Genomic DNA, 27,444 nt, shown 5'->3' with positions numbered 1-27,444 from the left:
ATATACTTGTCTGTTGAAATGGATGATTGCATGGCTATATTTTATGTAATGTAATGTTTGCCACCTATATACATTACAATTAGTCACATCCAAACCAAAGGGAATGTCATGAACCATAAATTAATTTGTGTAGCCAGACAAAATGCCAGAGAAAGAGAGCAGCAGGACGCAGCAAAAGCAGACGGACGCAGTATATAGTTATCATCAACATGGCAAAGAGAAAAAGGGTCCAGGATTAATCGTCTTTATTGCTTCTTCTGAGAACTATGCATAAAGCAAAGATCAGGATATGGAAGAGTGTGACAGAATTTTTACACATTCTGAAAAAGTATGGAATTTAAATTTTATCATTTTTTTCCCTGTCAAGATTTGAAACAAGAAAATAAGATCAAGATTTGCATTGGCAGACTGCACTGCTTTTTGTACTTTTAGGATTCCTCCTTTTGTTGAGTCTTGTCTTTCTTCATTTCATTTTTCATTCTTTCCTTGTGTCCTTCCCTCATACCAAAGACCACATGAGAATTGCAGCTCACTATGTTTACCCCTTTGCAACCATAACTTCATTGTACTCCAACAGCTTCTACAGTCATTTGATTTTAATCTAAAGAGAGCAGCTTAGACTGTAGATTCCCTTCATTCAGGTATAGTTGACAACTCTGCTGCTGCAGCTAGATGATGCCATCATGTCAACAAGGACCAAAGATCCTAAATATTTAATATCTTGTTGAGTCGATACCATTAAGAATTAAGGCTGTTCATGATCCAAAACTGGGTATTAGTAGGTTGTGCCTAACAACATTCCTGATAAATGAGTGTGGAAAAGCTCTTAACAGGATTTGATGTTCAACAAAATGCGTTTAACTTCTGCATGTTTGGACCCAAGTAAAAACCACGTAAACACAGCAACATGCAGGAAGTTAACAATAAACATATACACAGCTGGAAAAGATTCAGATTTTGCTTTTCACACATAAAAGTTTCAGTTGTAGTCCTCCTTGGCAGCCGCAGTTCCTATAAAACATTTACAGTGAGTCTCTAAATTGATGTCGAGGAATTTTGACCAGCTCTTCCTGAGAGAAAGTTTTGGTTATGGTCACATTAGGCAGTTTCTGATGGTGAATAGTATGTGTACTATCCTCCCAGAGCATCTTTGTCAGATTCAAGTTAGCCATGTTAGGCTGCAAAATCCTTTAACAATTTTTTAAGCTACATAGAGGTGGACCTGCTGGCAATCTTGCAACAAAATGACACAGCTCTGCTACATATAACTCAGAACATTCTTGACAGAAAATCAAGAAAAAATGAGATGGTCTAATGTATGTGTCCACATACCATGCTTGTGTGTGGCTGTGGGTGGATATTAGCAGATTTACCCCAAAGGTTAACAGTTTTCAGAGAAAAGAGCCAAGCTCAGCTATCTGACGAGCCTGACAGTTGCAACTCCAAGAAATGTATCACTACTCTGACAACCGAGTTAATCAATAAAAATTGAAAAGGATTAGTTTCATTTAATTCTTAGAAAAACAGAGCAGTTCCCGTCCTTAGAGGTGGAAAGGTAGTGAACAGAATTGTTCTCAGTTTCAGCATTAAACTGAGGAAAATGCAAAATGGATGAAAGAGTGCAGTGAAACGATATTTCTCTCCTTTTTGCTTCAGATTAAATATCCTTTCATATCCTACAAAAACACCCTAAGTAATGACAACATGCAATTTCCAAATGACTTATTTATGTAAGGGGAAAACAACTCAAATGAAACTGCCTCTGTTTGAAAATATAATTGCACTCTTTGTTAAACAGACAATTAACTGTGATTGTCCACATTTTTAATTCAGTTTCACCATCACATTTCCAGAGCTAATTGCTACCAGACCCGCCGAATCAAGAAATCTTTTAAACAGGATCTGTCTGATGTGAGTTAATAATAGGAACACATTACGACCTGATCTATGGAAATGAAATTGGGAAAATAAAATGAGAGGTTTTTGACACCATCAGCTGAAAAAGAGCTACAAAGACATTTTCTAAGCTTTGTGAATCCAGTTAACCACATTGCGAGTCGTTATTCACAAGTGGAGAAAACCTGGAGGATTGGGAAACCTTCCCAGGAAAGACCAACCTATCCAGGAAGTCGAAAAAACACCAGGACGAGATCTGAAGCACTAAAGTCTCACTTGCCTCAGTTGAGTTTTCTCAAAGGTTTCCATTCCATTTCATCTGATGTGAAATCAACTGCATTTGGGGGAAAAGGGCATCATCTCAAAGTCAAACAAACCGTAGTGATGGTCGTTTAATGACCTAGAGCTGCTTCGGGATATAGACCTTTTTTCATAATTTATGAAACCATGAATTCTGCCCTTTGGCAGAAAATCATGAGAGAGCTTCTAGGTTATGCAGTAGAAAGATATTCCAAAACACACAAGCACGTCCACCGCTAAATGGATCAACAAAAGAACAAATATTTTGGAGTGGCCAAAAGTCTGGACATGAATCAAATTGAGAAGCTACAGCTTGACCTTCAACAGGCTGTCCGTGGATGGAAATCGATACATTTTGCAAACAAGAGTCCGTGTTAAATTTCTCAGTGATTTGAAAAACTCACATCCAGTTATTATTGATGCTAATGGCGGTTTTTGGAGGCAACCTAACAGGCAGCTGTTAGGTTTTACAGCTTTTTGCTCTATTTACTTTCTTACTTTTAATTGAAATCATTTGAGAAATCCCATTTTATTAACTCAACTTTCTCTGATATTAAAGTGTATTCTGTGTTCTGAAATATTTAAGTTCAACAAAGTAACAAAACTAGAAGAACATACTGGGGTTTTTTAAAAGCACTGCATAAGGTTCAGAAATTACCATTAAAATCGACAAAGTAAAATGTACAACAATGGTCAGAGGTAAAATGGTAGAGAGAATAATGATTCGAGGTTGTGATTTTAATAAGTTTTGCATAGCTGCCTGTAGCAGAGACAGCTTAGTGATGAACTACAACACTGCATCTAGCTGTTGTCAGGAAACCTGCTAATACTTGGCTTGTAATGCTATAATGAGAAGTGTATTTTCAGTGATAACTCTGCTCTACACAACTGGAATTTGTCACTATTAGTATTTTCCTTTGGTGAAATAACAGGCAGAAACAAAAGAAAAGAATTTGTATATTTAAAAAAATGACTAGAAGGGATAAGAAAGGATTGAACAATTGAATAAAGTCAAAGAAAACCAATGTGTGTGGAAAATGAAGGACACAGGCAAAGGTTGATCAGGCAAGAGAAAAAGCAGGTGGAAAGGAAGCAGCTGACTGCAGGAAAGGAAAATATTTTCAGGAAGCTAGATTGATTTTTTTATAAGTTGGGAAACATATATATATATTTAATATAGTCATCTGTATATCCTGGGGCAATGTTACAGAGGGCAAACAGTGACGTTTATAACTTTTAGTAAAAAATTAATCTCGCTTCTTTACTGAGGTTTCTACAACATATACGTTGGTTTCCTCACATTTGTCCAGGAGTTAAATGTTTTAAGGGCACTGAAGGGAAACGATATTTTGTAAAAGAGTCACTCTGCATTCCAGAGCAATCTTTTATCCATCGATCTAAACCACAACTATCTTTATCTTCTACAATATTTGAGGAAGATGGGCAAATGATTTGTCCAGACTATTTCCCCTCCTCCTTTATTCACACGTCAAGATTAAGCAAATCACAGGATTTGCTTAATATGTCAATAACATATGCTGCCAGGTCCCATTTTTGAATACAATTCAAAAGTTGAGTTCAAAACCTACACAATCAATGAGGTGACTGTTTACTGAATACCCATCCATTCATTGACACCCTCCACAAGCAGGGTAAATCACAAAAGGCTATTTATATTGAAGCTGGCTGTTCAGAGTGCCGGCTACCTTGGAAGTTGAGTGGAAAGAAAAAGACTTATTTAAAATCATGCACAAGCAACATCTGCCTGTGAGAAGATTGTGTTACAAAACCCCTAAGTCACATTTGGACTCCTTGTTCTTGAGTAGTTTTCTACAGAACCAATACCTGTTTTTTTCTGTGTGTTTACATATTAAGATGTGAAAAACCAGGCAATTTACAGAATTTATGTTCTACACTAATTACCTTGTTCCTGCAGGAGTGCTCTTATGTTCTAGGGACTCAACCGCACCTATCGCGACATCGGACCAAATCAATCAGAACATAGAAGCAGTAATCTCAGATTGTTTGTGCATCAGTGGTTTAACCCATAAACTGCCACTCCAAACTATGAGGGAATGCATAGGTAAACATGGATTTTAAATTAACCGGCCCAATACAAAAAGGAAACAAAAGCTCTGATGACGATTACAATCAGCTCTATAAAGACAATTTCTGGGTTTCATGGCTGTTATGCTCTGAAATTTTTTTGGATTTAACGGCAGAATCAAAACAGTTTTTATAATATCAGCGTAAGAGTGGCAGCTCATAAGAACAGAAACCATACACATTGCAAATTGTGTGCTCCACTCAAGCATGAATGATCAACGATTAGTTTTGATAGTTTTAATCAGTCTCAGAACATAAACATCATGAAATATTTTAACTTTACTTGGTAAAATGTCCTAAAGAAAACTTTGATAAAAGTTATTATCTCCTTCTCCAAAGTGGAATTTATTGTATTAAATATTTCCACTAAGGATGTTGGATTATATCAGAGTATTTCAAGGCAAACCCAGTAAAAAACTTATCAGCAAAAACACTGAGCATTTCCAGCCTCAGAGTCCAAAAATGCAGAAAATCACTGAAATTCTGGGACAGATTAATAATCTGTGAATTCTCACCTGAAGCATTGATACATATAAGCAACAGACCAACATATTACAATTATATGCTGCATGTGCTCCTCCCTTTTTGATGCCACCTGGAGCATCTCTGCTACTGCAGCAAATTAAAAACTGCCAATGCTGCCAACTTTATGTTTTTATGTTCTTCTTGATTTGATTATCTTACAGAAAATGTAACCCTTAAAAAAACACCCATAACTCCTGAAAGAATCCTGCAGCTGAAACTCACCTTAAGAGTTTGGGTGACATTAACTAGACTCAGAGGTTTAATAGATGTATCCACAACAACAAATGTTGCATTCTTTGACCCAGACTTATCAAAAGAGTCTTACCTGGACTGTTGCTCAGTGGTCCAAAGACCTCTTCTCAGGTAGAAGTAAATTTAGCATGTTGTTTGAAGACCAAGGTCCTATAATCTGGAAAAAGAGTGGAGAAGCACAGAATGTAAGTCAAACAGACTGAATTTCATCAGCTTTAAGTCACTTTAAATATTTTGCTCTGTAATTAACACAACAGCATGCCTCCTCCCTGTATTTTCCCCCTTTTCCCCTTTTTCTGTATTTTTTTTAAACAAATAAATATTTGACAAAGGTAAAAAGTAAACACAAAATTCAGTGTTTATTATTTGCTGTTTATTTAAGGATCTCCATCAGTCTCTACAGCAGCAGAAGCTATTCTTCCTGGGATCCACACCACAAACATTATTTCAATTAAATCACCCCTTTACAAACACTATATTATGAAACGAATAAATCCAAACATACATGGCACTGACTGAAAAAGTGATTTGCACTGAAACCCAACAGCTGGTTTGATCACCCTTCACAGGAACAACTACTATCAAAAGTTTGTAGATTGCAAGGTTTACGCCAAAGGCTTGTCTTGGATTTTGTCCTGCGGTAAAAAACCCAAGTGCGCTTCTGCTTGAGGTCACGAACAGATGAACAAGCATTCTCCTCCAGGAGGTTTTGGTGGGCAGCAGACTTCATGGTTCCAGTTAACACAGCATGTCTTCCAAATCCAGAGGCAGCGACACATCACACCACCACCACAAGAACCGTTTGTGGATGACCCATCTCCCCATGATTCACTCAAGTTCAACAATATTTACTTCTCATTCATTCCTGAATTTCCTGAGGTCACAACATTTGAAGATTTTTGTACTGAACGCATTTGACAAGTGTTTGTTGTCCTAGAGAAACTGCCCACCAATGATCAAGGACACATCAGTTAATTTAAGGGAGAAAATACAAGCTGCAAAGCTTGATTTTAAAGTAGAAAATAAACTGTCATTTGGGGGTAGAGGATCCGGGATGATTGTAGTGAGTGCAAATATTTTTATCTGGGACGCTGTACGGGTCAAGACATGGCGACCAGGTCAGATTGTAACGCTGAGGAAGAGTGTTATCTCACAGTGCAGCTGACTATACTGTGAGACGGCAGGAAAGATAGCGAGGTTATTTAGCTGACACCATGTCTAGCTGTAGCATAAGCAGCTCATGTGGGGCGCGAGTGTAATTCTCTGTGTATTATTCAGAACAGTGTCCGGACAATCTTAATCTACAACGCGTCAATAATTATGTAATTAGGGACAGGAAATGGGTCATGTCGTCATATTAACGATCCAGCTGTTGTGATCTTGTTGACAACCAGATAAAACAACCTTTGGCTGAATTGATTGCCTTTTGTCTGCTACACTAAACCCCCGTCTGACCATTTTTGGCAAAGTCGCCATTGTTTTAATAAACCACTTGCAGAGAATAATCAACTGGCTCGCATCTTTCTTACTTAAATGAGCATGCAACATTTTTAAGACTTAACACTACTGTTAAAAACCGCAACATTTGTACCTAAACGATTCAGTCAAATAACAGCAGAAAAAAAAAAGCATTGAATTTCTGAGCGCTCCTAGATCAAAATGTGCCACACAAACTTGCACAGACACACACTTATAAGTGGCCCAATCAACTGTATATTGAGGAAGCAATCCTGAGCAGCATTATGTAGCTCTTGGCTCAGCATTTTCTTCACTAACAGAAAGGCAGGGAGACAATTGCTCACTACAAAAGTCCACTATTGACCAGACACTTGCTGAAATTCATATATTTTGCAGGCTCAAAGCCAATCTGCAAAACAAACAAAGATTTTTCAGTTAGGCTGTCTGGAGAAGAATTACAATAACTGGTGTGGAAGGAACAAATAAATACAACCGCACTTTTTCTTCTGATCAGTCTTAAAGCACAGTAGGAATCCAAAATGAGCAAATGTTTCTGAAAAATGTACACTTACTTTATATTAACGTAACTTGGGAATGTTCCAATGGCTTTTTTTTTTTTGGCCTGAACATATGAAAGTGATGCAAAAACCAATTGTATGTGTATCCTTCTGTCAAATTAATTGGCTTTTTGGAGGCATATACACATGTGGTAACTCAGAGCTTTTGCATGCATCAGCCATGAGTGAAATTCACAAGGCAAGGAAATTAACAGCGCCCTCTGGCGACGTTCAAAACTACACTTAGCTTACTTCAATTCAGAGACATTAAATTGGGTACACTTGAGGAATGCCCTCAGACCTATCAAAAGTCTCTTGCATTCATGTTGCAAAAACAAATAGGAAGTTAGCCATCTTGCAGTTTTGGTGCCATTTGGGACGTTTATAGGCTCTGCATCCGATTCAGCGTCTCAGAGGTTCTAAACATTTCAGCTTGAAAATCAATGAGTCGAGTTTATTTGTATAGGACATTTCAGCAACAAGGCAGTTCAAAGTGCTTTATATAATAAAAGACACAGGAGTAAGTTGTCATAAAAACAACAAACAGTCAACAGAACTGTTGAGTTTGCTCATAAGGCATAAGGTTTAACAAAATCCAGATTTTTCATACATGTTGAAGGGACTTGCAGGCTTTAAACTTTGACAGAACGTCAAAAAAAAAAATCCTCCTTTGTTTTATGCAAGCAAATTAACTTTGACTTGTTGCATGGGAACAAACCATGAGAGTCTGTTTGTTTTTTTCTATCCGACAGTGTTGATTCAATCTTCTGCTCCTTAAAGATAAGCAGAGCATATAAACGACTGGTTTAGGTTCTCTATGACCTAACACCTTCCAATCAAAAGTAAACTTAATAACTAGATCAATGGTTGAAGTTGTGTAAAAAGATAAAATCATTTTTAAAAAATCTGTTTTTATTATTTGGATTTCTCTTCTGTGTGCATTATTTATCCCATAGGGTCATTAAAAAAGTGTTATACTGCATAAATTACTTTTTGCCGTGATCTCAACATTTAATTTAGTATTTTCGCATTGAAATAAACCACCTGATCTTCACTGAACATTCAACGTTGAATACATAGTTAACCTAATGCAGCAGAAGCTTCCAATATGTTTACTGTAGTGTCAGATACACAGAAAGGCAAGTAAACTGCTATTTACTTAACTGTGCATCATAAAGCATTAAAACAGATAACGAGTGAAGGGAGTAGAGACAACTATAGTTGTGATAAAACACTACATTTCTATCTGTGCTGTGTCAGAGCTGAGGTTGTTTGACCACCATCAGAAAAACAGAGAAAAAAGGTTGAAAAAGTATAAAATTTGTGTTTCTCCCAAAGGCAGTAAGAAACCCCCATTGGTCAGCAAAACCTGCTCGTACATGTCAAACTGTCTTGTTAGTCAGTCTGCCATATGTATGAGACGGTGTGTGTGTGTGTGTGTGCGTGTGTGTGGGTGTGCGTGCGTGAGTCGGTGAGAAAGTGTTGGCAAACTATATGTTTTTTACCATATGTGTGCAGGACTTTATGAAGGCGTGCTTGAAGGCTGGGTTTAATGATGTCTTATACCGACGGAGAAAAAGTACATATGGCATATTTTTCTGGAAAGTCAGCCAAAAGGAAACTTAAAACAGGAACACCTTAAAATATTACAAGAGGATTTTCTGTTGCCTGACTCTGCATGATGAAAAGTGGTCTGTCAAGAATCACCCACTGTCTCAGTCGTCTTGTTAAGCTGATGTCGTTTACTCTTGGCACGATTAAAGCTGAGCTTTTCAGAACACAGTCAGAATAAGCAATTATCTCTGGTGAGCAATGTTCTTTGGTATAAAACATGTAGAGCTAAATTTGTTGTGTTTTCAGCGGTAGACAAGACTTGGCAATATAAACACTATTAGATAGAAAATATGAGCAGCTCATGAGATCCTTTAGCCTGAGAACTAAGAAATGTTTCTAATAATTTGTGGTTTCATCCTAGAAATTAAAATTAAAGAGAGAAGATATGCTGGATGCTCCATCAGACAACTAAGGTGGAGGAGAGAGAGAACATGTTATGCTAAGAATGAAACAAAATCTTTACAAATGTAACTGTTGTGCAATATCTGTCCTATCAGAGGGATGAGGTTAGTTCAACATTTAAGCTCAAAATTATTATAGAACCAAAAACGTTTCTAGAACGTTTCTACAATTTCATACTCGCAAACCATCCCCCCGCCCCAAATGTAGCAAACTTCCTGAACCTCACTCAAATTCCCTTTGTACCTGTGAACTAGTCATTTTATGGATGTAAGCCAGTTTATTGTGGTTCTGGTTTTCGTTTTGGGACATTAGAACCAATTCTAAGAGAAATGTTGAGCCCTGATTAAACCAAAAATAATTATAGAAACTCCTGAATATAGATATTTATTTGACTTGCATTGGGCTGTGAGTGAGAGTTGGAATGAAATGATGCAGTCATCATTTTAGACACCTGCTTTTCCTACCTGGAAAAAACCTGGGTCTGAAAAGACCCAAACTGCAAAGCAGTGAAATCACAAGTTTCTGCAAAAAGTAGCATTAATGGGAAAAGACCATGGTTTGTAAGTAGAGTATCAGTTCTGAGATGAGTAATACAGCCGATCGAGCTATTCCTTTTGCAGGAAGAATGCAATCAACATTCACTCAGAACCAAAGCATTTACTTTTTTATCGTAAATACAATTTACTCATTTGAAAACATATTAAATTATCCAAAGGACAACAAGCCTTGATCACGTGTCATTAGCTACATGGGGTACAGGTAACACCTTTTAACCCTCTCTCTGATTACTACTGCATTTGCTGTATTAAAAATTAAAATTAAAGAGAGAATAGAGGCTGAATAGAGGAAAAATGGCACCTTAACTCAAATAGGATGACAGATTTTCTCCTGCATGTATATAGTACAATGTCCTTTATGAATCCAGAACAGAAAATAAAGCAAATAGTGTTAAACAGTTCCAAAAAACAGCTTGTTTCTCTCCTGAATGTTTTTAAAATGGACCGACTTCATATATAATACTGTTTGTTCTCTTATGTTTTACTTTCAAAATGGATCTCATGGAAGTGTATTTTAGTAGAACTCTCAAACACCAACATTTCATTTCACATTTACTCCTTGGGGGAACCAAAATTGGCATTAGCTTAAATTAGCAACATTAGGTATGTGTGTTTTTGATTAGCATGCATGTGCCAAGGGGGAATAGAAAGCAATTTAATACTGAAAGTCTGCAAATGTATTTGAGTCATAAAAATGTACCCTTTAATTGGTCAAAACAAACCTGGCGGCACTGTGACATTTCCTAATGTGCGACAGGCTTCAGAAAAACACGATTTTAAGAATTTTAAAATCTGCAGCTTTTACTCTTTCTTACCCCATTCACAGATTTCTACCGATATCACAGTCGAAGCTTTGAGAGGCATGAATTTAATTTTTTTTAAACTGATATCAAAGGTTAGGCAGAACTTTGTGTTCAGAACTAAATGGTGAAATTACTCTTTACTTTTGGCTGTTTCTAAGAGCACTTCAGCAAAAAGGGCAATAGTGTTGTTTACGTCTCAAATGGAGAATAAAAGCTACCGGTACAAACACTACCTGTTGATTTTGTGTCCTTGAAAACAGTCTAAAGAAATATTTTCCAGGTTCTCCTGATCTTAAATTACAGGAAATGGTAAAATAACACAAACTGAACCTAATATTTCATAGAGATGAAAGTTAAATAAGGTAATGCCCCCTTTCCTGCAGTGCATAATAACAGGGAAATCCTTCAATAAGAGCTTTCTAGCATAATACTGAAGTTAATGCATAATGCTGCGAAGAAGTAACCTTACAAATTATATCCATTTGACTTTTTTGTCTCACATACAAATATTACAAAATTTTAATGGGATAAAGATAACCTAAATAAATTCAAAGCTATCCAGACCAACCTGGATTTTTTTTTAACATAATTGGATCCAAAACCGATACAGCAGACCCTCTGAACACAAACTGAACTTACTTGAAAAAGTCGTTTTTATCTAGAAGATTTGTATTTGGAAACAGCTTTCATTGATGAAAATAATGGAAGTAAAAAAAAAAAAGAAAAATAAAAATGTCATCCCAGCTCAGCACCCAGGCCTTATGCAAACATGCAGTTGTCATTTTCAACAAACAAACATCCATCCATCCATTGTCTATACATCCTTTGTCCCTAATGGGGTCAGGAGGGTTGCTGGTTCCTATCCCCAGCTAACGTTCCGGGCGAGAGGCGGGGTTCACCCTGGACAGGTCGCCAGTCTGTCGCAGGGCAACACAGAAAACAGACAGGACAAACAACCATTCACACACACACACTCACACCTAGGGAGAATTTAAAGAGACCAATTAACCTGACAGTCATGTTTTTGGACTGTGGGAGGAAGCCGGAGAACCCGGAGAGAACCCACCATGCACAGAGAGAACATGCAAACTCCATGCAGAAAGATCCCCGGCCGGAAATCGAATCCAGGACCTTCTTGCTGCAAGGCAACAGCTCTACCAACTGCGCCACTGTGCAGCTCATTTTCAACAAACAGTTGTAGTCAAAAAATAATTTCATTTTTGAAAGCACAGTTAACATTCATTAAAGCAACACTCCGTTTTCTCTGTCCAAAAGCTTTCTGCACTGGGCCAGTAACACAAAAACTACATCAACATTAGTGGCATTCCTTGCCATGCCTGGAAACGTTGATAGAATTTGTATTGTTAGCAAACATCTACTAATGCCTGCTTTGCATGGGCCGGCTCAGGAGATCAGAGACCAGAGAGCGAGCACAGAAGGGAGCCTGAGGTTTACACTGGAAGATTATGGCAAGGCCTGGACTGTGGACTTGCTAGAGTCGTCATAGACTTTCATCTTCAGAAGAAAAAAATGTAATTGGATGAGTCATGTGCATTCACACTTGGAAGAATTTGAATTCAAATGCATTCACATTTAAAGGTTTCACTAACCGGTTATCTCACCCTTGCACAAATGTCTTCCAGCATTTGTGTTAAAGTCATGCCACAGCATCTCAATTGGATTTCATACCAGACTTTGACAAGAACAGACTGCATTTTTGGCTGGTGTTCATTACTGATTCATGTTTTCATATATATTTCTAAATACTTATATATTTAGAAATATGGCTCTCATTGTGGCTTATTGAGTTGTTTGTTTGTTTTTTTATATATACATATTTCTTTAGCTAGGGGCATGTTGCTTTTCTTTTAGAGATTGTTTTGCATACTTCAAGTGGCCACAAGTTTTTTAAGAAACTTTCTAATTGTACTGGTGAAGAACTAATCAGAGTTGGATTAACGAGTGAATTTATAAAGTATGTGGTTAATTATATTAAGGCTTATCAGTGGGCAGTGATGAAGCAAATTTACTTGAGTACTGTATTGAAATATGGTTTTTGAGAATTTGTATTTTATAAGACTAACATGCCTGGTATACACATGTCTGCCAGAGCATCCTTATCTTAAATCTAGATTTAAGTTAGTTGAGGCAAAAAAAATGGTATTATTTTAAGTGTTTGCAGCATTAAAAACTGAATCACAAACATAAGTTTTTTAAATGTGAATTATACATGTTTCAGGGCTGCACAGTGGCGCAGTTGGTAGAGCTGTTGCCTTGCAGCACGAAGGTCCTGGGTTCAATTCCCGGCCCGGGGTCTTTCTGCATGGAGTTTGCATGTTCTCTCTGTGCATGGTGGGTTCTCTCCGGGTTCTCCGGGTTCCTCCCACAGTCCAAAAACATGACTGTCAGGTTAACTGGTCTCTAAATTCTTCCCTAGGTGTGAGTGTGTGTGTGTGAATGGTTGTTTGTCTCTGTGTTGCCCTGCAACAGACTGGCGACCTGTCCAGGGTGAACCCCGCCTCTCGCCCGGAACGTAGCTGGAGATTGGCACCAGCAACCCTCCTGACCCCATTAGGGACCAGGATGACCAGAAAATGGATGGATGGATGGAACTCATCACTTGATTCTAGGCTCTACCAACATTTTTCTAACCCTTGTCTTAAAGACTAAATGAGACTAAAGAAAATCTTTGAACGACAACATAAAACTGCATTTTGCCAGACATCTTGATCTGAAACATTTAAATGTCAACTAAAAAAGCAACAAAAACAGAGAAGAAATCTTTAAGGAGGTTCCTATATGCAGTTCTTTTTTAAAGCACTGCATATAGGAATTAACTGCTGACATCATGTATCCCCTCTATGCAAACCAGGGACAGTCGTCAAGAGATATTTGATCAGACAGATGGATTTGAATCCAACACTAAACAGATGGCATGAATTTGTTTATAGCTGCAGCCACTGAAATAGCTCACAGATACAAAAAGGCCATCTGGATGGGTGTAGCTTTTCCAGCATTTATCCATCTCTCATTTTCAATTACTATCCAGGAATCTAATGAAGTGGTCCACTAATGGGGTTACTGGGAAATGAGAATTAAAAAAAAAATAGAATAACTGTTTAACATAGCTGACATTTAGCAATTACAGTTTATAAAAAATGTTACATCACTTAGCATGGGACTCTTCTGCTCCTAGAAAATAAGAAATCACCTTATTACCCGAGACAGTAAAATATTTGCTCCATCAAGAACACTTTTTAACATATGCTTATGCAATTGCTTGCAATAGACAGCCGATATAGTTTCTTGCAAAGGCATTTATGGCCCTTAGAAGCTTTTCACATCCTGTCACATTACAACCACAAACCTCAAAATTATAAAAGTATGTCAAACTCTGAAGAGTGTGGCATGTACTTGTATTGTGGCTTTTGATCAACTCCAAACGTGACGATGTTTTGTTTTCCTGTTGGAGTTATTAGCTTTTTTCATCCACTTTTTTTTTTTTTTCTTTATTACAATTTTGAAGGCCTTCGGTTGCGGGTTCGATTCCCGGACCCGGTCGACGTTTGCCACATGTCTTCCCCCTTTCCTGTCAGCCTACTGTCATATAAGGCAGTGGTCCCCAACCACCGGGCCGCGGACCAATTGGTACCGGGCCGCGCAAGAAATAATTAAATATGTCCGCTCCATGTATTGAGTATGGAGGAGCTTTTATTTTGAAAATCGTACACCGGATGCCGAGGTTTGAGTCATGCGCCAGCTCACAACGCGCGCACGAACCCCCCCCCCCCCGTTCGATCTTCACAACGCACGCAAAATCCTCCGTCCGGAAATTTACGAAGGCTTGGCCCGGTCCGCTGTACTAAAAAGGTTGGAGACCACTGATATAAGGGACACTAGAGCCCACAAAAGACCCCTGGTGGTGGAAAAAAAAATTACAAAAGGATGAGATATATAGTATTACTTTTGTTTGCTCTCCCAGAAACCTTTGAGGCCTTCAGTGAACAGTTGTATTTCTACTAAAATTACCCACAGCTGGATTTTCCCTCAGGCCCATGGAAAAAAACGTGGTCAACGAGTAAAAATGCTTCTCAAATTTGCAAAAATGTTTGAAAAATCAAGTATTTTTTTTCCCTCCCACTTCAGAATTGTGCATTTATTTGTTGATTTATTACATAAAATCCGAAAGTTTATGTTTAAGAGAAATTAGTTCTTTTGTAAGAAACTTATTTTTGTTTAGGTGTTTTAAAAAGATACAAAGAAAAGAAATTATTTGACTCTGCTGGAATTAAAATGCTGACATGTAGGTATCTAAGAAAAGAAAGGCAATATTAAATGCATATCCAAAATGTCAAATATTAATCAGAGAAACTGATTCCCCATTCAGGCTCTGTTGGGAGTCTAATAAAGGGCATGCAACTGATGGTTCTGGGTCAACTCTCCTTTCCACCAACCTGGACCCTGCACTCACACTGTGTTTGACCTTTGAAATGTTCTGTCAGTCTCGTTTGATCCCTGCGTTTTGTGTCGTTCAGCTGCGTCTGTGTGGCAAACTAACTCCTAAAGTGCCGACTCCACCTCCTTTTCCGCCTGCCTGTTCAGTGGAAATTGGGAGTCGTTTGTTCAGATCATCCCTAAATAATATAACACAGAATTCATCAGTCATTTCTCAGTCACTTCTGACTGTTTAACAGACCCAGACAGACTCAAATGAGTCAAAATTGAGAGGACACATAAACATTTTCATGAGTTTAGCACAGCACACGTATTCATTCAGATCAGAGTATTGGCATACTTCACAAATCTGTCTATAAACCCCAATGGCCTAACCAGCCAGACTTTAGTCAAAGGAAACAGAGGTCAAGCTGACCTCCTCTGATTTGACTTGCTTTATGTTTGCACAGCGAGAATATTCAGGTCTAATGGAGTCTACGGGTTTCCTTTGATGTCGCTCCACGACGAGATAATGACTGACTGTTCAGAGAGACCCGGACAGTTTGCTGCCTGTTCGAGACCAGAGACGAAGAGAGAGCTTTATAGCATCAGGTCCACCATATGGCCATCTGATTTTTCTGCAGCATGGACCAATCTGCTGAACCTGTGGGAGCTTGGCTGTCTGCACCTCAGGCTCCATTTCAAAGACATCGAATATCAGTGAGCCAGTGGGAGAACCTTTTGCAGATGCCGCAGCCTCTGTGCCGCTAGTCATGGTCAAATAGCCCCCATGTTTATCAAAAGAAAGCTGTTGTAATTTAAAAACGTGTTAGAAGTTCTGCATCCTAAAATAAAAATTGTTCACAATGGAATGAGTGAGCAGTGTTACAGATTTTATTTAGAATCTACTGGTGACTTGCTGAATAGATAGGACAGTATTGATTTTCTTACTCCACACTCAGCAAGACAGTAAGAGTAGAATATTTAGGAAAATGTCAAACAGCTCCCCTAAGAAATGACACAGTGAGGAATCAGTAACATGTATTCCCCATTGTACTTGTCTTATTACTGAGCCTACCACAGCAGCCACAATCTGGACACAGTCAAACTTTATATTCCATAATTATCCCTTATTGAAGCCCAGCTTGTATACATCACTGGCATAACCGACTACTCATAATACCTAATTGAATCTCTTCTGCAAATGGCTCTCTGTCACATTATGACGTGTCCAGGTGTTCATTAGCAGAAAAAAAAAAATCTAATTATGACCTTTTCATTAAAAAGGGAAGAAGAAGAATAGGAGGCACAAGTTGCATTGCTTCAAAATCTGATATCCTTTTAATTTAGGCAGTATTTAGCTTTGTGGTTAGATAATGAGAATACTGGAGAGGAGTGAGATGAGCAGTATGGGAGCTCTACAGATGAATGAACATATTAATTTTTTTACACATTTCTCAAAAATAAAACAAATGAGATTGCAATGCATGCCTGCTTTTGTGCTCTTTTAAGCACATTGACCATGTTGTACATATAACTATTTTTTTCTATGAATCTATAACTTGTTCATTAATTAATTGTAGCTTCCAACTATCCACCTTCTGCTGCCTTCTGACCATTTATTCCAGCTTAATAGCAACATAGACAACGGAAACTTGTGCAGGTACCACAAGAGGGACTAACACAACTTATTCCAACCTAAAAAACAAAGTAGCCAAGATCATCATAATTCTTTATAAATGACTGTAGTTCTGTCCCCCACTGCTGTGAAAGCAAAGGACAGGGAAAACAAAAAGCTCAAATCAAATCCACACTCACCGCTGTTTATGTACAAGCGAGCATTAGCATTTAAGCACAGCTACCTGTGACATTAAGAAAAAATTAATTAACTAAACTATTTTTTTAAGGAAACATTGATTAGGCCCTGTGGCATGCATTTGTCAAGTAATTATTCTGTTGTGTTCAGGATTTTTTTTCATTTTATTGCAACACTTTGGTATACGTTGCATTACCAAGGTGCAAAGTATTTTTATGTATTAAAATATATTGATTATAACAGGTCCAATTTACCTTGTAGCCGTTAAAAGATTACTCACACTTGACAGTATCTTGAAAAGTCTAATGATATAACCGGGCAATACGTAAAACATTTTATTTGACTTGACTTTACCAATCTACATAAAAATTTGTGCCAGAAAATAAGGAATATGGAGCCTTAATGCTTTTTCACACTTTAGCTTTTAAAATGCACCATTCTGGATCAAGGTGTTATTCTGTTGAGAAAAAGTTATATTTATTAATGTAATTCTAAGATTTTGCAAAGCATGAGACTCTCTTTTCCAAATCAGAACAACAAAAAGTAAACGTTTTAACATGATTATAATCACATAGATCCATTCTGAAAAGCCTTGTAACAACAAAAACATTGCACAAATGAAACCTGAAGTCAGTTTCAGTGTATTTTGCAAAGAAGACAAGACAGTTGGAATGCAACTTGTTTAACCAGGCATGTAGAGAAGGAACCTGGTGGGAAATACCCTGCAGGCAAGCTCCTGTTCACTTCCTCACATATGACTAAAAGGTGGAGGGGAATATAGTGAGGCCATGCATGCATGTAAAATCAACCAATTACAGCACATTTCTTTAAAAAAACAAGACGCGGGTGCAAATTGAACAAGCTTCTCCTGCTAATTTTCTCCTTGTTTATGAGGATCAAATCAACATGAAAGCCACCGAGAAAAAAATGGACCCATTACAAAGTGTCAGAGATTTATGAGTGAGGATGTGCATGCGTAGAACTTTCTCTCAGCAAAAGCATAATATGCATAATAATTAGAAGTTAAAACATTATGTATATAGCAAGACATAAAATCAAAGTGTTCTGAAAGAGTAAACAAAGAGAGAAAAGATAGATTTAAAATGTGTTTATGTTTTAAAAGAGACCACTTCATATGGTGCCAAAACAAACTGTGACATAATCTTTGCAAGAAAAAGGCATCTAATACAGCATAAGCTTGGTGAGATTTACCTTTAAGGGTACTTTAAATGGGGTAATGCAACTCCTTTGATCAAAACCATCAAATAAGGCATCAACATCCTTATAATTAAAGATTAAACGTCTGAAACAGCTGAAACTATCAAATCTGACCTCACACAGGAAACAAAGCCAAGTGGGAATCGTTTTAACCGACAAGAGAAAAAAAAAGAAACTGAATTGTTTGTTCAACTTCCATCCCACTGAGTATTTTTCATCAAGGCAGGAGCTTTTCACCTGGTTGCCCCAAAAAGCTTCATTTACATTTACTCCACTGGCTGGTAAAGCCGAATATTAGGGTTTCAGTTTATAAATAATACGGGTACATTTTCCTTAAACTGTTTGACTAAAGTGATTTTCTTCCTAAAGCTCACGGTACGCTCTGCATGACATTTTTTCCTCGTTCCACACACCAAGTCCGCAGGTGAAGCTCAGCAGCCAAAACAAAACTTTTCCACATGGTGCATTTACTGCTTCAGGACATTTGAGCACCCATACAGAACAGCTACACCACACATTGTTTTTCAGGCAAGAAAATGAAAGAGAGATTTTGCCATTGTTTTTAAAAACTACGAACAGTAAAGCTTTTAGTTTTAACATGGAGGAACTGCATATAAAGCAGTTCCTCCTGTTTAGCTTGAACAAAAATCAGAGAGCTTACTTAGAAGACATTTTACCTTGAGTCTTTTCATGAAGGTTCAGTAGATCTCAAATTTCTAGGTTTTTTCACACATTACCTCAGTTTTGTTTGCATGGGGTTTTTATTTTCATGGTGGCTGACAATGAAATCAAATTAATATTGTCGAGTAAGGGTCTACCTTCAGGAAGCATTTAGTTTATTTTTCCATTACTTGCTGGGAATTTTATTAGATTATTTTTTTTACCATGACTTGTTTCTTTCCTCTTTCTTAGCTGTTTTTTTTTTTGTCCTTGTGTATCCTGATGCATTTATGCACACAAAATGTTATTATATTTTCTATTTTTACAATTCTCTAAGGATGTACGCATTATCTTTAGCCTGCCAATCTCAGTTTCTCATCCAGTGAAAAAAACACTGCATTTCTGGTGTCCTCAAGAATAAAAAAAATAGAATTAAACAATAAGCTTTCTCATGTGCAGATTGAGGTATGTCTTTACTGTAGGTCTTTTCCACTCGCACAAATTGAGAGTCAAGTTGATAAACGGTCAACAATATAAATATGGACATTCAGAATTAACACAATCTGCTCACTTTGGCCGACATGCCAAAAGAAAAAACACCTCCATCTTGACTGAGTCCCAATAACAGCACTGACCCAATCTTCACCGCTGAAACAGGTGGGCTTCGCTAACATGTTGGGTGAGCAGCGACTGAGTGAGGAGGATTAATGAAATGATAACTGTAATTAATACTGGCAGAGCAAAACAGATGTGCATCCGAAGTCTCAAAAATTAATGCATGCTTCTCAAAGCAGAATGCTAGACTAGGAAGTACATTTTGTCTTTACTTTCAACTTAACAGCATAATTCAAACAGGTAGCAAACAGCAGAGAATCCTCGTACATTTGTACCTCTTTATTCATTGAAAAAGTGAAATCAGTCCACAATGTTTTACATATTCAGACAAGATTCTCCTCAGAGAGAAACCTTGTTTTACTTTCAACTTGTCTCTCATTTTGGTCTGTGAAAGTATATTTCTGCCATTAAACTCAGCTCAAAATTAAAATACACATACATACAAACACACACACATATATATATATATATATATATATATATATATATATATATACATATATATATATTCTCAAAGGTTACTGTCAGAGATGAGATCAACCAAAAATCCTATTATAATCATGTCTTTCACGGTTATTCAAATACAGTCAATTGGGACTGTTAGGAGAAAAAGAAATAGTTCAATGTCATAGAATCGTCTGTCAGGAATAGGTGGAAATTTGCTATCTTGGAATAAATTAATAGGAAGGATGATTAAGTCTGGACAAATGTGAAGATATGTCTGAATTATGAAGGGGGAATAAAACTCCTCTTTCAATTTAAACAACGAAAAGCCTTAGCAGCAACCTCAGCACAACTGAACTGAAAATTGAGTGTTATTTTTTTAATTCATTTAATAAGACACCAACTAAAACATGCATACCATGTAGTTCAAAACAGTTTACACACTCTAAAGACACAAACTAGTGCTCACTGTCCAACACTAAACCTTTAGGTCTCAAATTAGCAAATACAAATAATTTTGCTAATCCTAAAATATTCAAAATGGGAAAACTGCAGTCAATTGTAATGTGGAAAAAGTGTTTTACACAGTTTGTGCAAATAAATGGTTACCTTTTATTATTTTACATTTGCACTACAATCTAAAACAACTATGCACAATATGGAGTTGTGCATGATTCCTCACAGCTGGGAGCCCTATTTTGACCCACATACCAATCTGTATGTCAAGGAATGTGATGCAATCTCTATCAGTGAAGAGACTGATTGGTGTCATTCATAAAAGGACAATCCAGGCTCCCCCCAAGAGCAACCTTGATTTGCTTCCACTGCGTTAAAGAACCAGCATGAGCTCATCATGCAAGTTTTGTGAATTTTCAAAAACATCAAGGCCAAAGGTAAGGGAAGAGTTCACTACGTTCTGGATAAACCCCATGAAGCCTCAGTCTACTGTGAAAGAGGCTTCAGTAACTGCAAGGTGTATGAGTTGGCAGATAAATCAAAAAAAGAAAGACGTTTTGTTTAGCAATCAAAATTCTTGGTTTCAAATTTACATTTATAAACCGAGATGTCCTTTCTTGTGAATTTACTCCTTATTAAATACCCTTGAATTATTTTTTTTTCTCGGTCTACTGAGGAAGGATTCTGTATTTCCACTGGTTCCTCAACACCATCAATCATGCAACATTAAGATGATCGTAATGTAATGTAGACTAGCCCGTAAAAAGTTTCACTGCCCCTGCAACAGACCAGATTGCAAGCCTTGGTATTGATCCTTAAAGCCGTTTTATAACCCAGTTAAGGAACAAGGTCACCAGCACCGCCCGCTCAAACCAGGGCACATTAAAGCCAAGCACTTTCAATCCATTTTACAGAGCTATCCACACTGTTGACAAACTCTGAGCCTCATTTTTGCTGGGGCTACCTGGCAGCGAGTCCCTTTTGTTCATCAACAGCAAAGCAAAAGCTTTATTAATCAATTTAATCAAGTTGCCAGACAGAGTTCAGCAGGTCCACTGATTTATGTGATTAAGCTTTCATCAACTGTAGATTTGCATATTAAGCAATAAAGGTGATGCGATGCTAAAAAATGTCATTGATGAGAAATTATTCCCAATGATGTTTGCAAAACAATGACTGGCCGTGGAAAAGTACAAATCCAAGTCGGTATTGTGCCAATTATTAGAGAAGGCATTCAAAGACACAACATGAGTTTCTGGAGCCGTCTGAATCAAATTATTCAAACTCCAGGTCACAAAATCTCCTAATCCTGGTCAGTTCAAAGAAAAAACTAATCCATGACGAGGTAATTTAATAATCTGAACGCTTCAAATCAAACAAATAACTAACAATTGTTCTACACAGTTTAACATAGAACTTGGTCCTCGTTTTATCAAACAGCATACTGGTCGACAGTTAAGATATCTTAAGAACTGTTGGCTGAATGTGGTGTTATATTGACACCGCTTTTAAACTATGCAAACCTCAGTGAATATTATTGACATTTTATTTAGGAGCATCAAAACAAAGTGTGAATAGATGTGCACACACCTTTAAGATTTGTATTTTTAAATGTTTTGAAAACCATCTATGATTTTTCCTTTGTTTCACAATTACTTCTAGATTCCATGCTACCACATGGAATCCAAATAAAACAGTAAAGAGTGTAGATGTAAAGTGAAACAATGTGATAAGTTTAAGTGGTTTGGATGTTTCTGCAAGGCTGTAAGTCTATTGTGCCTTTAGATGTAAGAGTCTTAAGGAAGGACAACACAGGAAGGGATTTATAGCTTTCCAATGCTTTGGGAAGGTTAATTATTTAAATTTTCACAGTGCTAAGAAGCCACTTACAAAACTTTAGAGCTGTTGATTGTGTGTCTATATAAAGTTTGACATCATCACCTCGTATTTAATCACGATCGTTCTTCAGCTTTGGTTTTAACGAGCAAATTAAAGTCGGAGAATTACGGTTATCTTACAGAGCAACCCTCACAGTTTTGCAAGTGTGTGTTTGTGTGAGGGAATATTTTGTGTGGTTTCTTATTTCACTGTAAACATCTAACTTTTTATGTGTTGTGCAGTTTAGTTTTTCTAATTCAAGCTATGTTGACTAGGTTTACTGTACAACACACTCCAACTTCCCTGAAAAAGACTCTTCTGCAAAAAATAAAAATAAAATAAAATAAAATGTGGTCAAAACTGAGCATGTATTTTCCAGTGAAAACTTCATACAAGACCTAAATTCTTCTGCTTGTTTCAGTGTAAGGTGGTCCAAAAGCACAAAAAAAAAAATTGTGTGTGTTCTCTTAAACAGAACAAATTTAAACATTTATTCATAGATTTTTCCAACATTTTATTCTGTTGTGATCATACCCAAACCTTTTAACCAAACCAAATGTGGTCTAGAGTCTAAAACGACTTGAAAACTTCAAATAGGAAGCCAACTTCAGAAAACATAACAAGCCACGGTTTAGAGAATTTTTTTTTTTTTTACAGCATTTACACGATAAAAAAAACAATGATGGAGCACCTCACTCCGTCAGCTGGGTGTATTCCAGAAAGAAACTGACAAAATTTTATTTTTATTTGAGTGCTAATGCTGCCTATCAATGACCTTGAATGAATAAAACCCTTCTTGGCAAATTATTTCAAATGAAAGTCACCATTATTGTCCTGCATGTAACATTAACCTTAAGGTACAAAGTGTAATTCGAGCCACAGAATCTTATAAAGTTCTTATTAATTTAAGAAAAGGCTTATTCCATCTTTACTATCTATCTGACAATTAGGTTTCTTGGTGAATTTTAGCTCCCTGGCAGCGACTTCTTCCTCCAGCTGCTGGGTTTAAATGATATTGACTGAGGAAACAAGAAGAGAAAGGCCCTGGGTCCCAACTGGGAGCCTGTGAAGGAACTTAATTTGACAGTGGGATTGATAAACTAATGTCATCCAAACCTGCCCTAAATTGAAAGGCCGGAGCTCAGTTTGGGTGCATCAGAGCAGAGAAGTAGAATTAATCCAAGTGAGAGCTGGATGTAATCCAATGTGAAGTTTCCCAAAATGTTGAAAACAAAACTTTGGAAAAATTGACATGAACAAATTCTTTAGTACTCAATAGGCCAAATAGTCAACGTGAACAAATCCTTGAAGACTAGATCACGCTTCATCTCAAAGTCGTGGCCCTGTGCAATTATGAGCCAAAACCATTGATGTGACAGGTTCAAAATGGAGTTCAGATGGATTTGCCAACCATTTTGTATCTGAAGGGAAAGTAGTTTGTCAGTGGAAACTGCCATTAAGTGACTCTGCCGGGTCACATCTGACTGGTCATATCTGCTATCTGTTCATCAGCCTTGTACTGCTGATGGCAGCGCTAACAGACAGCTGACTGTCAATTTCCAGACAAAAAAAATACTTTCTCTTTTAAAGCTGCTACAAGGTAAAATGAACACACTGTTGAGCTGCAAAATGGTTTCACTGACCTTTTTTTTTTTTTTTTTTAAAAAAAAGTTTGCTAAAATTTTCTAATTTCTTCCTTTCAAAGAAAATACATCACGGCGGGTATAGATGTGTATAAAATCCTCCTGGGGCCCCCGATGTTTTTGTTTGGTTTTCTGAATTCAGTATACTGATAAATGTTTCTATCACATTCTTTAAAATAGCATTTCCTGTGTTTCCAAGGGAAGCAGGTGGATCAATTTACTTACAAATTATGTAAGTAAATTATTTAATCATATTTAATCCTTTGAAAAAAAATTCTGTTTGGTTGTTTAGAGTGGGAAAATAACATTTTTAAAAAATAATACAGATTTTTATCAGTAAAACTTACATTACAGCTATAAATGTAAGCAACCGGGTTGCGATGATTCTATGTTTGGATAACATTATGGGCTGTGTGGACAGCTGCACAGGGTGGCATTGGAAAGGTGAGCGCACAAGCAACAGATAAAAAGATATTGATTATCTGCCAAATGTTCACCTTGCTTTTATGCATATGCAGTCAATGGGGACTTGGCTCCTTCAAGTGGTGAGGAGCCTTCTTGCTGCTTAGATAAGGAAAACTGGGTTACTATCCCTACACAGGAATACACTGTGTTTATCTCACCAAATTTCAGATAGCAGATTGGGGTTGGGAGAGTTGCCCAGGGTGCCATTTCTGATTAAGATGAAATACACAGATTATTAATTTGCCTCTGACGGTTCAATTGATGTAAAAAGCACCTTACTTGAAACCAAACCTCAAGTCGCTACTTGTAAATTATCTGTAAATATTGTGCATGTAAATACATTAGAAGGTGACTGATTTATTTTCCTGAAAAGCAATTCCCCTATTCTGTTAACACTTAAATATAGACCTGCATGAGGATTAAAATATTGAACCAATTCGTCCAACTTCAGTGAGAACCAAAGAGTGATAAAAACATGAAATCTGGTGGTTTTTTTACCCATGAGCATTGTGAAACCAACTGCATATGCGAAACTAATAATATGAAAGCCATAATTTTCTGATGGTGGATGGATAGAATTTGAGATATTTTGCCTCCAAATTTACCAAACACCCCCGTCAGAGAAAGTTACCAGTGTCTCTGTTTGAAATAAAATATAATAAACACAGCTAGTGGCACACTGGCAACAGAACTGCTTTGAAACTCAGCAAAGGATATAGCTTTGGTTGGCATTCGAACATAACCTAAAAGAACATCTGATCACTCGTAACCCAAACCTGCAGCAGGGCGAGTCAAGCACTGAACTTCTGCCCTGCAAAGGTAAGAAGATGCGTTGTGTTAGGTTGTGCAAAGTAGAAAAAGAAATGTTGCTTTAGAGTGCACATCCTCTTGTTTGTGTTTGTGAAAAAAAAAAATCTCTTTGAAAACTACTGGTCTGCCTGGGGCATTGTTGCAACCTTTTAGAGATGGAAACTTCTCAAAAAAAAATCTGCATCTACGAAAATAATCAAAATCAGCTAGAAACTGACAGCCGTTTCAAACTTTCAACAATTGAGGAAGTGGGCATGCAAATGCAACTCAATAGTCAAATTCTAAATAAAGTTAAAACATATTCAAAAAGTAAGTTTATTTCAGTATGGCAACTTCAAAAGCATTTTTATTTCTTTTATGAATGATTATTATGGCTTGTATCTAATGAAAACTAAGGCATCAGTATTACATACGACAATAAGAGAAATTTAAAAAGATTTTAATCCAGGTAATTTTAATGCTTTTGCCATCTAATGCCCTAAACTGCCATAGGAAAGAATGCTGATTGGACAGTTACTCAACAATGTACAATTAAGTGGAAGGAGGAAAAGTTGTACAAGCAACAGGGAGAATTGCAGTTTTTAGATTCAAAAAGATGAAAAAAAAAAATCTGGAATTTATCAAATCCTGGTTCAATATCCATAACATCACCGTGGTGTGCTGGCAAAAAAACATGAGTTTTCTAAACACTTCAGCAGTGCTACAGGCTGATCAACTTTGTGCATGTCATAGATAAAAATTACTTCGATAAGTCTGGATGAGAAGAAATTAATTCATTAAAATTTTAGAAGTAACGCTGAGTTAAAGGAGTCTGTCAAATCTGCTCTAGATGAAAGTTCTGGCTGTGTGTTACAGGTTCTGGCCAGTAGATGTTGTGACAGCAGAGCGTCACTGTTTGTGGGTGTTTCCCAACAAAGGGAAGAGAGACTGGACTGAACTATGAACATGAAGTTTTGGATTGCTGTGCACTAAGGACTTTGTGGAGCTCAACACAGATGGGCTAACCATTTGTTTGTCTGTTTGATGTTAAACTATTTAGAGAAACCAATTAACCTAACAGTCGTGGTTTTGGACGATGCCCATGTATCTGGGGAGAACCCAGTCATGCACAGGGAGAAAATACAAAGCGACCTCAGGCCAGGATTTGAACCCACGACCTGCTCGGTGCAAGGCAACAGAGCTGTCAAAAGTGCTTCAGGAACAGTTCTAATGATTTACAATTCCCCAGCTACAGGCCCCCAAAAAGGATCCACGAAAAGCTTAACATTGAGTAAAAGTTAGAGGTACAATCCTCTGACTTTCTCAATCACTGAATCTAAAGGTCTCAGCATTGCATAACATTGACTTTCACTGGAATTTATTGAATCCTCAAGAGATATGTGTTCTGTATTTCTAGATGGGGAAAAAAGGGCTTCTTTGGTGGTAATTGGCTCAAACAAGTTTCAAAAAGTCATTGGATCCTGTCATTTAACACCTAAGGTTTCAACCTTTCAAAGGCTAAGTCTGCAGCTAAAAAGGCCGAGGTCCAAAGACACCAAAGAAATAATGATGGACCCTTTGTTACTCATTTTAAACAGCCTTGTGTTGTCACCTTTTATTTTTACCAACCCCTTATGGTGTAGCTAAATCAGATTCGAGGTAAACAGCTACCATATTTCAGCAGTGACACTTTTATTCTTAATTAGTTGAATAAACTAGAAACCTTTTTAGCAGCGAGTATCCAGCCCAGACGTATTAGCAGTATTTTACCAACATACAATCCTGTCAGTGGTGAATGATGACAGGAGGAGAACGAGCTAATGTGTGAAATATACTCTCTGGGCCACTCAGTCCTTCAATTTGACTGATAAAGAGCCCATTCAGAAGGAGATAATAGTCCGTTCCTATCAGTTACTCCATATGGCTTCTGTACTAAAACGGGAAACTGGGATTTATCAAAGAAGCAAAACAAAGTTTTAAGCAAGTTTAGTAAAAATTGTCTTGTTGGGGTTTAGTGGAGATCAAAATCTAAAATCTAAACATCTTAGCGATTCAAAGGAGTGAAGTTTGATTTTTACACTGCCTTACATGAGCACCAAATAGTCAATTTTTTAAAATAAAATTTAATTTAAACAGCATGAAGATCAGAAAACATCAGAGTGTACTGATCAAAAACTCTCCTCTGTGGTTTAAACAAAATTATTTAAAACAGTAATTCTAAAGTTTGATCATGATAACTTGATAATGTTATTTAAACCTTTGAGTATATGCCCAATAAAACGCATCAAATCTCGGTCAATCAAAGAAACCCACTTGTGGTTTTGCTGATTATTTAAATTTTCATCAATGCTTCTATTAATTCAAACGCTGCTAATTTCGCTGGAGCACCTGGCTGCCTTGGACAAAAAGACAATGACACACCCCGGCTGTAGGATCCAGGACACACACAGCAGGAGGATCTCATTTGTGCTAATGAGCATGATGTCAGTGCTGCCTATTAATGAACATGCAAACTAAACAAAGCAATCTGATTTTCCCCAGGAGAAAATAATAACA

The 27,444-nt window shown here is 37.2% G+C and overlaps 1 long non-coding RNA gene across 3 annotated transcripts in view; it reads right to left on the bottom strand.

Moving 5' to 3' along the window:
* LOC122826751 overlaps positions 1–27,444 on the bottom strand; it is a 131,629-nt gene that overhangs the window by 38,447 nt on the left and 65,738 nt on the right. For 2 of the 3 annotated variants that reach the window (XR_006369861.1, XR_006369860.1), the window contains exon 4: positions 5,153–5,236. This is a non-coding gene — a long non-coding RNA (uncharacterized LOC122826751). Of the gene's footprint in view, positions 1–4,119; positions 4,166–5,152; positions 5,237–27,444 lie in introns of all 3 variants that reach the window. The other variant, XR_006369862.1, reaches the window with a different exon arrangement.

The sequence above is a fragment of the Gambusia affinis genome, linkage group LG23, assembly GCF_019740435.1.
Source record: "Gambusia affinis linkage group LG23, SWU_Gaff_1.0, whole genome shotgun sequence".
NCBI classification, from domain to species: Eukaryota; Metazoa; Chordata; class Actinopteri; order Cyprinodontiformes; family Poeciliidae; genus Gambusia; species Gambusia affinis.
The sequence above is the reverse complement of the archived record's forward strand: the minus strand, read 5'-3'. Positions and strand labels throughout refer to the sequence as shown.